Here is a 10,909-nt window from a genome sequence, read left to right as displayed (position 1 = left end):
AGGGGGCACCCAGATTTGAACTAGGGACCTCTTGATCTGCAGTCAAATGCTCTACCACTGAGCTATACCCCCACGTTAACCCCACTGCACAGCATCACTGCTGCTTTGTATAGGATGGTCCTTTGTAGTGCAATCAAAGCCAGTTATAATCATGTCACAGCTAAGAGTACCTCAATACAGACAAGAGCCAGAAAGGGGGAAAACAGATTTTAACCCCAATATCTTGTTCTGCATTAAAGTGCCCTACCGCACAGCAATGCCCCCAAAAAACATACTTCCTACTTCTGTCGGCCAAGAACAAGAAGCCGCGGATGCTGTGGGCACAAGCTCATCAACACTGCTCAGCCGAAAAGGGTAACGAACGCGGTGTTTTTGATGACCGATGAATTTTGGGTTCTTCTAATGGCACACAGATGCTTGTGTCAGAATTGGCGCCAACAGCATGAATCCATGGACGCATCCTGCCTTGTGTCAACAGTCCAAGCCGGTGGAGTGGGTGTAACGGCGTGGGGAATGTTTTCTTGTTACACTGTGGGCATGTTAATTCCAGTCGACCATCACTTGAAAGCCACAGGCTATTTGAGGATTCTTGCACACTATGTGCCACAATTCACCCCATCAACTACTGACTACTTCCTAACTATAATGCACGTCTCTAAGAACAGTCATCTCAAACTGTTTTCATGAAAATGGAAACGGGTTCTTTGCTCTCCCTTGCCGTTCTCAATCGCAGGATCTGAATACATTACTGAATTGTTTGACATCCATCATGCTATTGGTCATTTCAATCTGCATATTCCTGGTCTAGAGTATAAATCACTTAAAGGGAGAGTGAAGAAAGCCAGACAGGGGGCACCCAGATTTGAACTAGGGACCTCTTGATCTGCAGTCAAATGCTCTACCACTGAGCTATACCCCCACGTTAACTCAACTGCACAGCATCACTGCTGCTTTGTATAGGATGGTCCTTTGTAACACAATCATAGCCAGTTATAATCATGTCACAGCTAAGGGTACCTCAATACAGACAAGAGCCAGACAGGGGGAAAACAGATTTTAACCCCAATCTCTTGTTCTGCATTAAAGTGCCCTACCGCACAGCAATGCCCCCAAAAAACATACTTCCTACTTCTGTCGGCCAAGAATAGGAAGCCGCGGATGCTGTGGGCACAGGCTCATCAACACTTCTCAGCCGAACAGGGGAACGAACGCGGTGTTTTTGATGACCGATGAATTTTGGGTTCTTCTAATGGCACACAGATGCTTGTGTCAGAATTGGCGCCAACAGCATGAATCCATGGACGCATCCCGCCTTGTGTCAACAGTCCAAGCCGGTGGAGGGGGTGTAACGGCGTGGGGACTATTTTGTTGTTACACTGTGGGCATGTTAATTCCAGTCGACCATCACTTGAAAGACACAGGCTATTTGAGGACTGTTGCTGACTACACAGGGGGAAAACAGATTTTAACCCCAATCTCTTGTTCTGCATTAAAGTGCCCTACCTACAAGAAGCCGCGGATGCAGTGGGCACAGGCTCATCAACACTGCTCAGCCGAACAGGGGAACGAACGCGGTGTTTTTGATGACCGATGAATTTCGGGTTCTTCTAATGGATTTTAACCCCAGATTTTAACCCCAATCTCTTGTTCTGCATTAAAGTGCCCTACCTACAAGAAGCCGCGGATGCAGTGGGCACAGGCTCATCAACACTGCTCAGCCGAACAGGGGAACGAACGCGGTGTTTTTGATGACCGATGAATTTCGGGTTCTTCTAATATAATGGCACACAGATGCTTGTGTCAGAATTGGCGCCAACAGCATGAATCCATGGACGCATCCTGCCTTGTGTCAACAGTCCAAGCCGGTGGAGGGGGTGTAACGGCATGGGGAATGTTTTCTTGTTACACTGTGGGCATGTTAATTCCAGTCGACCATCACTTGAATGCCACAGGCTATTTGAGGATTCTTGCACACTATGTGCCACAATTCACCCCATCAACTACTGACTACTTCCTAACTATAATGCACCACGTCTCTAAGAACAGTCATCTCAAACTGTTTTCATGAAAATGGAAACGGGTTCTTTGCTCTCCCTTGCCGTTCTCAATCGCAGGATCTGAATACAATACAGAATTGTTTGACATCCATCATGCTATTGGTCATTTCAATCTGCATATTCCTGGTCTAGAGTATAAATCACTTAAAGGGAGAGTGAAGAAAGCCAGACAGGGGGCACCCAGATTTGAACTAGGGACCTCTTGATCTGCAGTCAAATGCTCTACCACTGAGCTATACCCCCACGTTAACGCCACTGCACAGCATCACTGCTGCTTTGTATAGGATGGTCCTTTGTAGTGCAATCAAAGCCAGTTATAATCATGTCACAGCTAAGAGTACCTCAATACAGACAAGAGCCAGAAAGGGGGAAAACAGATTTTAACCCCAATATCTTGTTCTGCATTAAAGTGCCCTACCGCACAGCAATGCCCCCAAAAAACATACTTCCTACTTCTGTCGGCCAAGAACAAGAAGCCGCGGATGCTGTGGGCACAAGCTCATAAACACTGCTCAGCCGAAAAGGGTAACGAACGCGGTGTTTTTGATGACCGATGAATTTTGGGTTCTTCTAATGGCACACAGATGCTTGTGTCAGAATTCGCGCCAACAGCATGAATCCATGGACGCATCCTGCCTTGTGTCAACAGTCCAAGCCGGTGGAGGGGGTGTAACGGCGTGGGGAATATTTTGTTGTTACACTGTGGGCATGTTAATTCCAGTCGACCATCACTTGAAAGACACAGGCTATTTGAGGATTGTTGCTGACTAGACAGGGGGAAAACAGATTTTAACCCCAATCTCTTGTTCTGCATTAAAGTGCCCTACCTACAAGAAGCCGCGGATGCAGTGGGCACAGGCTCATCAACACTGCTCAGCCGAACAGGGGAACGAACGCGGTGTTTTTGATGACCGATGAATTTCGGGTTCTTCTAATGGCACACAGATGCTTGTGTCAGAATTGGCGCCAACAGCATGAATCCATGGACGCATCCTGCCTTGTATCAACAGTCCAAGCCGGTGGAGGGGGTGTAACGGCGTGGGGAATGTTTTGTTGTTACACTGTGGGCATGTTAATTCCAGTCGACCATCAATTGAAAGCCACAGGCTATTTGAGGATTGTTGCTGACTAGACAGGGGGAAAACAGATTTTAACCCCAATCTCTTGTTCTGCATTAAAGTGCCCTACCTACAAGAAGCCGCGGATGCAGTGGGCACAGGCCCATCAACAATGCTCAGCCGAACAGGGGAACGAACGCGGTGTTTTTGATGACCGATGAATTTCGGGTTCTTCTAATGGCACACAGATGCTTGTGTCAGAATTGGCGCCAACAGCATGAATCCATGGACGCATCCTGCCTTGTGTCAACAGTCCAAGCCGGTGGAGTCGGTGTAACGGCGTGGGGAATGTTTTCTTGTTACACTGTGGGCATGTTAATTCCAGTCGACCATCACTTGAAAGACACAGGCTATTTGAGGATTGTTGCTGACTAGACAGGGGGAAAACAGATTTTAACCCCAATCTCTTGTTCTGCATTAAAGTGCCCTACCTACAAGAAGCCGCGGATGCAGTGGGCACAGGCTCATCAACACTGCTCAGCCGAACAGGGGAACGATCGCGGTGTTTTTGATGACCGATGAATTTCGGGTTCTTCTAATGGCACACAGATGCTTGTGTCAGAATTGGCGCCAACAGCATGAATCCATGGACGCATCCTGCCTTGTGTCAACAGTCCAAGCCGGTGGAGGGGGTGTAACGGCATGGGGAATGTTTTCTTGTTACACTGTGGGCATGTTAATTCCAGTCGACCATCACTTGAAAGCCACAGGCTATTTGAGGATAGTTGCAGACTATGTGCCACAATTCACCCCATCAACTACTGACTACTTCCTAACTATAATGCACCACGTCTCTAAGAACAGTCATCTCAAACTGTTTTCATGAAAATGGAAACGGGTTCTTTGCTCTCCCTTGCCGTTCTCAATCTCAGGATCTGAATACAATACTGAACTGTTTGACATCCATCATGCTATTGGTCATTTCAATCTGCATATTCCTGGTCTAGAGTATAAATCACTTAAAGGGAGAGTGAAGAAAGCCAGACAGGGGGCATCCAGATTTGAACTAGGGACCTCTTGATCTGCAGTCAAATGCTCTACCACTGAAAACATACTTCCTACTTCTGTCAGCCAAGAACAAGAAGCCGCGGATGCTGTGGGCACAGGCTCATCAACACTACTCAGCCGAACAGGGGAACGAACGCGGTGTTTTTGATGACCGATGAATTTCGGGTTCTTCTAATGGCACACAGATGCTTGTGTCAGAATTGGCGCCAACAGCATGAATCCATGGACGCATCCTGCCTTGTGTCAACAGTCCAAGCCGGTGGAGGGGGTGTAACGGCGTGGGGACTATTTTGTTGTTACACTGTGGGCATGTTAATTCCAGTCGACCATCACTTGAAAGACACAGGCTATTTGAGGATTGTTGCTGACTAGACAGGGGGAAAACAGATTTTAACCCCAATCTCTTGTTCTGCATTAAAGTGCCCTATCTACAAGAAGCCGCGGATGCAGTGGGCACAGGCTCATCAACACTGCTCAGCCGAACAGGGGAACGAACGCGGTGTTTTTGATGACCGATGAATTTCGGGTTCTTCTAATGGCACACAGATGCTTGTGTCAGAATTGGCGCCAACAGCATGAATCCATGGACGCATCCTGCCTTGTATCAACAGTCCAAGCCGGTGGAGGGGGTGTAACGGCGTGGGGAATGTTTTGTTGTTACACTGTGGGCATGTTAATTCCAGTCGACCATCACTTGAAAGCCACAGGCTATTTGAGGATTGTTGCTGACTAGACAGGGGGAAAACAGATTTTAACCCCAATCTCTTGTTCTGCATTAAAGTGCCCTACCTACAAGAAGCCGCGGATGCAGTGGGCACAGGCTCATCAACACTGCTCAGCCGAACAGGGGAACGAACGCGGTGTTTTTGATGACCGATGAATTTCGGGTTCTTCTAATGGCACACAGATGCTTGTGTCAGAATTGGCGCCAACAGCATGAATCCATGGACGCATCCTGCCTTGTGTCAACAGTCCAAGCCGGTGGAGTCGGTGTAACGGCGTGGGGAATGTTTTCTTGTTACACTGTGGGCATGTTAATTCCAGTCGACCATCACTTGAAAGCCACAGGCTATTTCAGGATAGTTGCTGACTAGACAGGGGGAAAACAGATTTTAACCCCAATCTCTTGTTCTGCATTAAAGTGCCCTACCTACAAGAAGCCGCGGATGCAGTGGGCACAGGCTCATCAACACTGCTCAGCCGAACAGGGGAACGAACGCGGTGTTATTGATGACCGATGAATTTCGGGTTCTTCTAATGGCACACAGATGCTTGTGTCAGAATTCGCGCCAACAGCATGAATCCATGGACGCATCCTGCCTTGTGTCAACAGTCCAAGCCGGTGGAGTGGGTGTAACGGCGTGGGGAATGTTTTCTTGTTACACTGTGGGCATGTTAATTCCAGTCGACCATCACTTGAAAGCCACAGGCTATTTGAGGATTGTTGCAGACTATGTGCCACAATTCACCCCATCAACTACTGACTACTTCCTAACTATAATGCACCACGTCTCTAAGAACAGTCATCTCAAACTGTTTTCATGAAAATGGAAACGGGTTCTTTGCTCTCCCTTGCCGTTCTCAATCTCAGGATCTGAATACAATACTGAATTGTTTGACATCCATCATGCTATTGGTCATTTCAATCTGCATATTCCTGGTCTAGAGTATAAACCACTTAAAGGAAGAGTGAAGAAAGCCAGACAGGGGGCACCCAGATTTGAACTAGGCACCTCTTGATCTGCAGTCAAATGCTCTACCACTGAAAACATACTTCCTACTTCTGTCAGCCAAGAACAAGAAGCCGCGGATGCTGTGGGCACAGGCTCATCAACACTGCTCAGCCGAACTGGGGAACGAACGCGGTGTTTTTGATGACCGATGAATTTCGGGTTCTTCTAATGGCACACAGATGCTTGTGTCAGAATTGGCGCCAACAGCATGAATCCATGGACGCATCCTGCCTTGTATCAACAGTCCAAGCCGGTGGAGGGGGTGTAACGGCGTGGGGAATGTTTTGTTGTTACACTGTGGGCATGTTAATTCCAGTCGACCATCACTTGAAAGCCACAGGCTATTTGAGGATTGTTGCTGACTAGACAGGGGGAAAACAGATTTTAACCCCAATCTCTTGTTCTGCATTAAAGTGCCCTACCTACAAGAAGCCGCGGATGCAGTGGGCACAGGCTTATCAACACTGCTCAGCCGAACAGGGGAACGAACGCGGTGTTTTTGATGACCGATGAATTTCGGGTTCTTCTAATGGCACACAGATGCTTGTGTCAGAATTGGCGCCAACAGCATGAATCCATGGACGCATCCTGCCTTGTGTCAACAGTCCAAGCCGGTGGAGTGGGTGTAACGGCGTGGGGAATGTTTTCTTGTTACACTGTGGGCATGTTAATTCCAGTCGACCATCACTTGAAAGCCACAGGCTATTTGAGGATAGTTGCTGACTAGACAGGGGGAAAACAGATTTTAACCCCAATCTCTTGTTCTGCATTAAAGTGCCCTACCTACAAGAAGCCGCGGATGCAGTGGGCACAGGCTCATCAACACTGCTCAGCCGAACAGGGGAACGAACGCGGTGTTTTTGATGACCGATGAATTTCGGGTTCTTCTAATGGCACACAGATGCTTGTTTCAGAATTGGCGCCAACAGCATGAATCCATGGACGCATCCTGCCTTGTGTCAACAGTCCAAGCCGGTGGAGTGGGTGTAACGGCGTGGGGAATGTTTTCTTGTTACACTGTGGGCATGTTAATTCCAGTCGACCATCACTTGAAAGCCACAGGCTATTTGAGGATTGTTGCAGACTATGTGCCACAATTCACCCCATCAACTACTACTTCCAAACTATAATGCACCACGTCTCTAAGAACAGTCATCTCAAACTGTTTTCATGAAAATGGAAACGGGTTCTTTGCTCTCCCTTGCCGTTCTCAATCTCAGGATCTGAATACAATACTGAATTGTTTGACATCCATCATGCTATTGGTCATTTCAATCTGCATATTCCTGGTCTAGAGTATAAACCACTTAAAGGGAGAGTGAAGAAAGCCAGACAGGGGGCATCCAGATTTGAACTAGGGACCTCTTGATCTGCAGTCAAATGCTCTACCAATGAAAACATACTTCCTACTTCTGTCAGCCAAGAACAAGAAGCCGCGGATGCTGTGGGCACAGGCTCATCAACACTACTCAGCCGAACAGGGGAACGAACGCGGTGTTTTTGATGACCGATGAATTTCGGGTTCTTCTAATGGCACACAGATGCTTGTGTCAGAATTGGCGCCAACAGCATGAATCCATGGACGCATCCTGCCTTGTGTCAACAGTCCAAGCCGGTGGAGTGGGTGTAACGGCGTGGGGAATGTTTTCTTGTTACACTGTGGGCATGTTAATTCCAGTCGACCATCAATTGAAAGCCACAGGCTATTTGAGGACTGTTGCAGACTATGTGCCACAATTCACCCCATCAACTACTGACTACGTCCTAACTATAATGCACCACGTCTCTAAGAACAGTCATCTCAAACTGTTTTCATGAAAATGGAAACAGGTTCTTTGCTCTCCCTTGCCGTTCTCAATCTCAGGATCTGAATACAATACTGAATTGTTTGACATCCATCATGCTATTGGTCATTTCAATCTGCATATTCCTGGTCTAGAGTATAAACCACTTAAAGGGAGAGTGTAGAAAGCCAGACAGGGGGCATCCAGATTTGAACTAGGGACCTCTTGATCTGCAGTCAAATGCTCTACCACTGAAAACATACTTCCTACTTCTGTCAGCCAAGAACAAGAAGCCGCGGATGCTGTGGGCACAGGCTCATCAACACTACTCAGCCGAACAGGGGAACGAACGCGGTGTTTTTGATGACCGATGAATTTCGGGTTCTTCTAATGGCACACAGATGCTTGTGTCAGAATTGGCGCCAACAGCATGAATCCATGGACGTATCCTGCCTTGTGTCAACAGTCCAAGCCGGTGGAGGGGGTGTAAAGGCGTGGGGGATATTTTGTTGTTACACTGTGGGCATGTTAATTCCAGTCGACCATCACTTGAAAGCCACAGGCTATTTGAGGATTGTTGCTGACTAGACAGGGGGAAAACAGATTTTAACCCCAATCTCTTGTTCTGCATTAAAGTGCCCTACCTACAAGAAGCCGCGGATGCAGTGGGCACAAGCTCATCAACACTGCTCAGCCAAACAGGGGAACGAACGCGGTGTTTTTGATGACCGATGAATTTCGGGTTCTTCTAATGGCACACAGATGCTTGTGTCAGAATTGGCGCCAACAGCATGAATCCATGGACGCATCCTGCCTTGTGTCAACAGTCCAAGCCGGTGGAGTTGGTGTAACGGCGTGGGGAATGTTTTCTTGTTACACTGTGGGCATGTTAATTCCAGTCGACCATCAATTGAAAGCCACAGGCTATTTGAGGACTGTTGCAGACTATGTGCCACAATTCACCCCATCAACTACTGACTACTTCCTAACTATAATGCACCACGTCTCTAAGAACAGTCATCTCAAACTGTTTTCATGAAAATGGAAACGGGTTCTTTGCTCTCCCTTGCCGTTCTCAATCTCAGGATCTGAATACAATACTGAATTGTTTGACATCCATCATGCTATTGGTCATTTCAATCTGCATATTCCTGGTCTAGAGTATAAACCACTTAAAGGGAGAGTGTAGAAAGCCAGACAGGGGGCATCCAGATTTGAACTAGGGACCTCTTGATCTGCAGTCAAATGCTCTACCACTGAAAACATACTTCCTACTTCTGTCAGCCAAGAACAAGAAGCCGCGGATGCTGTGGGCACAGGCTCATCAACACTACTCAGCCGAACAGGGGAACGAACGCGGTGTTTTTGATGACCGATGAATTTCGGGTTCTTCTAATGGCACACAGATGCTTGTGTCAGAATTGGCGCCAACAGCATGAATCCATGGACGTATCCTGCCTTGTGTCAACAGTCCAAGCCGGTGGAGGGGGTGTAACGGCGTGGGGGATATTTTGTTGTTACACTGTGGGCATGTTAATTCCAGTCGACCATCACTTGAAAGCCACAGGCTATTTGAGGATTGTTGCTGACTAGACAGGGGGAAAACAGATTTTAACCCCAATCTCTTGTTCTGCATTAAAGTGCCCTACCTACAAGAAGCCGCGGATGCAGTGGGCACAAGCTCATCAACACTGCTCAGCCAAACAGGGGAACGAACGCGGTGTTTTTGATGACCGATGAATTTCGGGTTCTTCTAATGGCACACAGATGCTTGTGTCAGAATTGGCGCCAACAGCATGAATCCATGGACGCATCCTGCCTTGTGTCAACAGTCCAAGCTGGTGGAGTGGGTGTAACGGCGTGGGGAATGTTTTCTTGTTACACTGTGGGCATGTTAATTCCAGTCGACCATCAATTGAAAGCCACAGGCTATTTGAGGACTGTTGCAGACTATGTGCCACAATTCACCCCATCAACTACTGACTACGTCCTAACTATAATGCACCACGTCTCTAAGAACAGTCATCTCAAACTGTTTTCGTGAAAATGGAAACAGGTTCTTTGCTCTCCCTTGCCGTTCTCAATCTCAGGATCTGAATACAATACTGAATTGTTTGACATCCATCATGCTATTGGTCATTTCAATCTGCATATTCCTGGTCTAGAGTATAAACCACTTAAAGGAAGAGTGAAGAAAGCCAGACAGGGGGCACCCAGATTTGAACTAGGCACCTCTTGATCTGCAGTCAAATGCTCTACCACTGAAAACATACTTCCTACTTCTGTCAGCCAAGAACAAGAAGCCGCGGATGCTGTGGGCACAGGCTCATCAGCACTGCTCAGCCGAACTGGGGAACGAACGCGGTGTTTTTGATGACCGATGAATTTCGGGTTCTTCTAATGGCACACAGATGCTTGTGTCAGAATTGGCGCCAACAGCATGAATCCATGGACGCATCCTGCCTTGTATCAACAGTCCAAGCCGGTGGAGGGGGTGTAACGGCGTGGGGAATGTTTTGTTGTTACACTGTGGGCATGTTAATTCCAGTCGACCATCACTTGAAAGCCACAGGCTATTTGAGGATTGTTGCTGACTAGACAGGGGGAAAACAGATTTTAACCCCAATCTCTTGTTCTGCATTAAAGTGCCCTACCTACAAGAAGCCGCGGATGCAGTGGGCACAGGCTCATCAACACTGCTCAGCCGAACAGGGGAACGAACGCGGTGTTTTTGATGACCGATGAATTTCGGGTTCTTCTAATGGCACACAGATGCTTGTGTCAGAATTGGCGCCAACAGCATGAATCCATGGACGCATCCTGCCTTGTGTCAACAGTCCAAGCCGGTGGAGTGGGTGTAACGGCATGGGGAATGTTTTCTTGTTACACTGTGGGCATGTTAATTCCAGTCGACCATCAATTGAAAGCCACAGGCTATTTGAGGATTGTTGCAGACTATGTGCCACAATTCACCCCATTAACTACTGACTACTTCCTAACTATAATGCACCACGTCTCTAAGAACAGTCATCTCAAACTGTTTTCGTGAAAATGGAAACAGGTTCTTTGCTCTCCCTTGCCATTCTCAATCTCAGGATCTGAATACAATACTGAATTGTTTGACATCCATCATGCTATTGGTCATTTCAATCTGCATATTCCTGGTCTAGAGTATAAACCACTTAAAGGGAGAGTGAAGAAAGCCAGAC

General features: G+C 47.5%; 3 non-coding genes across 3 annotated transcripts; all 3 read right to left on the bottom strand.

Annotated features, from left to right (window-relative positions):
• Positions 1 to 72, bottom strand: trnac-gca (transfer RNA cysteine (anticodon GCA)). The gene has a single exon. It is a non-coding gene; the product is annotated as a tRNA-Cys (tRNA).
• A 775-nt stretch (positions 73 to 847) lies between these two features.
• On the bottom strand, positions 848 to 919 carry trnac-gca (transfer RNA cysteine (anticodon GCA)). Its single transcript has one exon. It is a non-coding gene; the product is annotated as a tRNA-Cys (tRNA).
• Positions 920 to 2,228: 1,309 nt separating this feature from the next.
• On the bottom strand, positions 2,229 to 2,300 carry trnac-gca (transfer RNA cysteine (anticodon GCA)). Its single transcript has one exon. It is a non-coding gene; the product is annotated as a tRNA-Cys (tRNA).
• Between the last annotated feature and the right edge of the window lie 8,609 nt (positions 2,301 to 10,909).

The sequence above is a fragment of the Ictalurus punctatus genome, chromosome 2, assembly GCF_001660625.3.
Source record: "Ictalurus punctatus breed USDA103 chromosome 2, Coco_2.0, whole genome shotgun sequence".
NCBI classification, from domain to species: Eukaryota; Metazoa; Chordata; class Actinopteri; order Siluriformes; family Ictaluridae; genus Ictalurus; species Ictalurus punctatus.
Note: the sequence above shows the minus strand (reverse complement) of the source record. Positions and strands in the feature narration are given on the sequence as shown.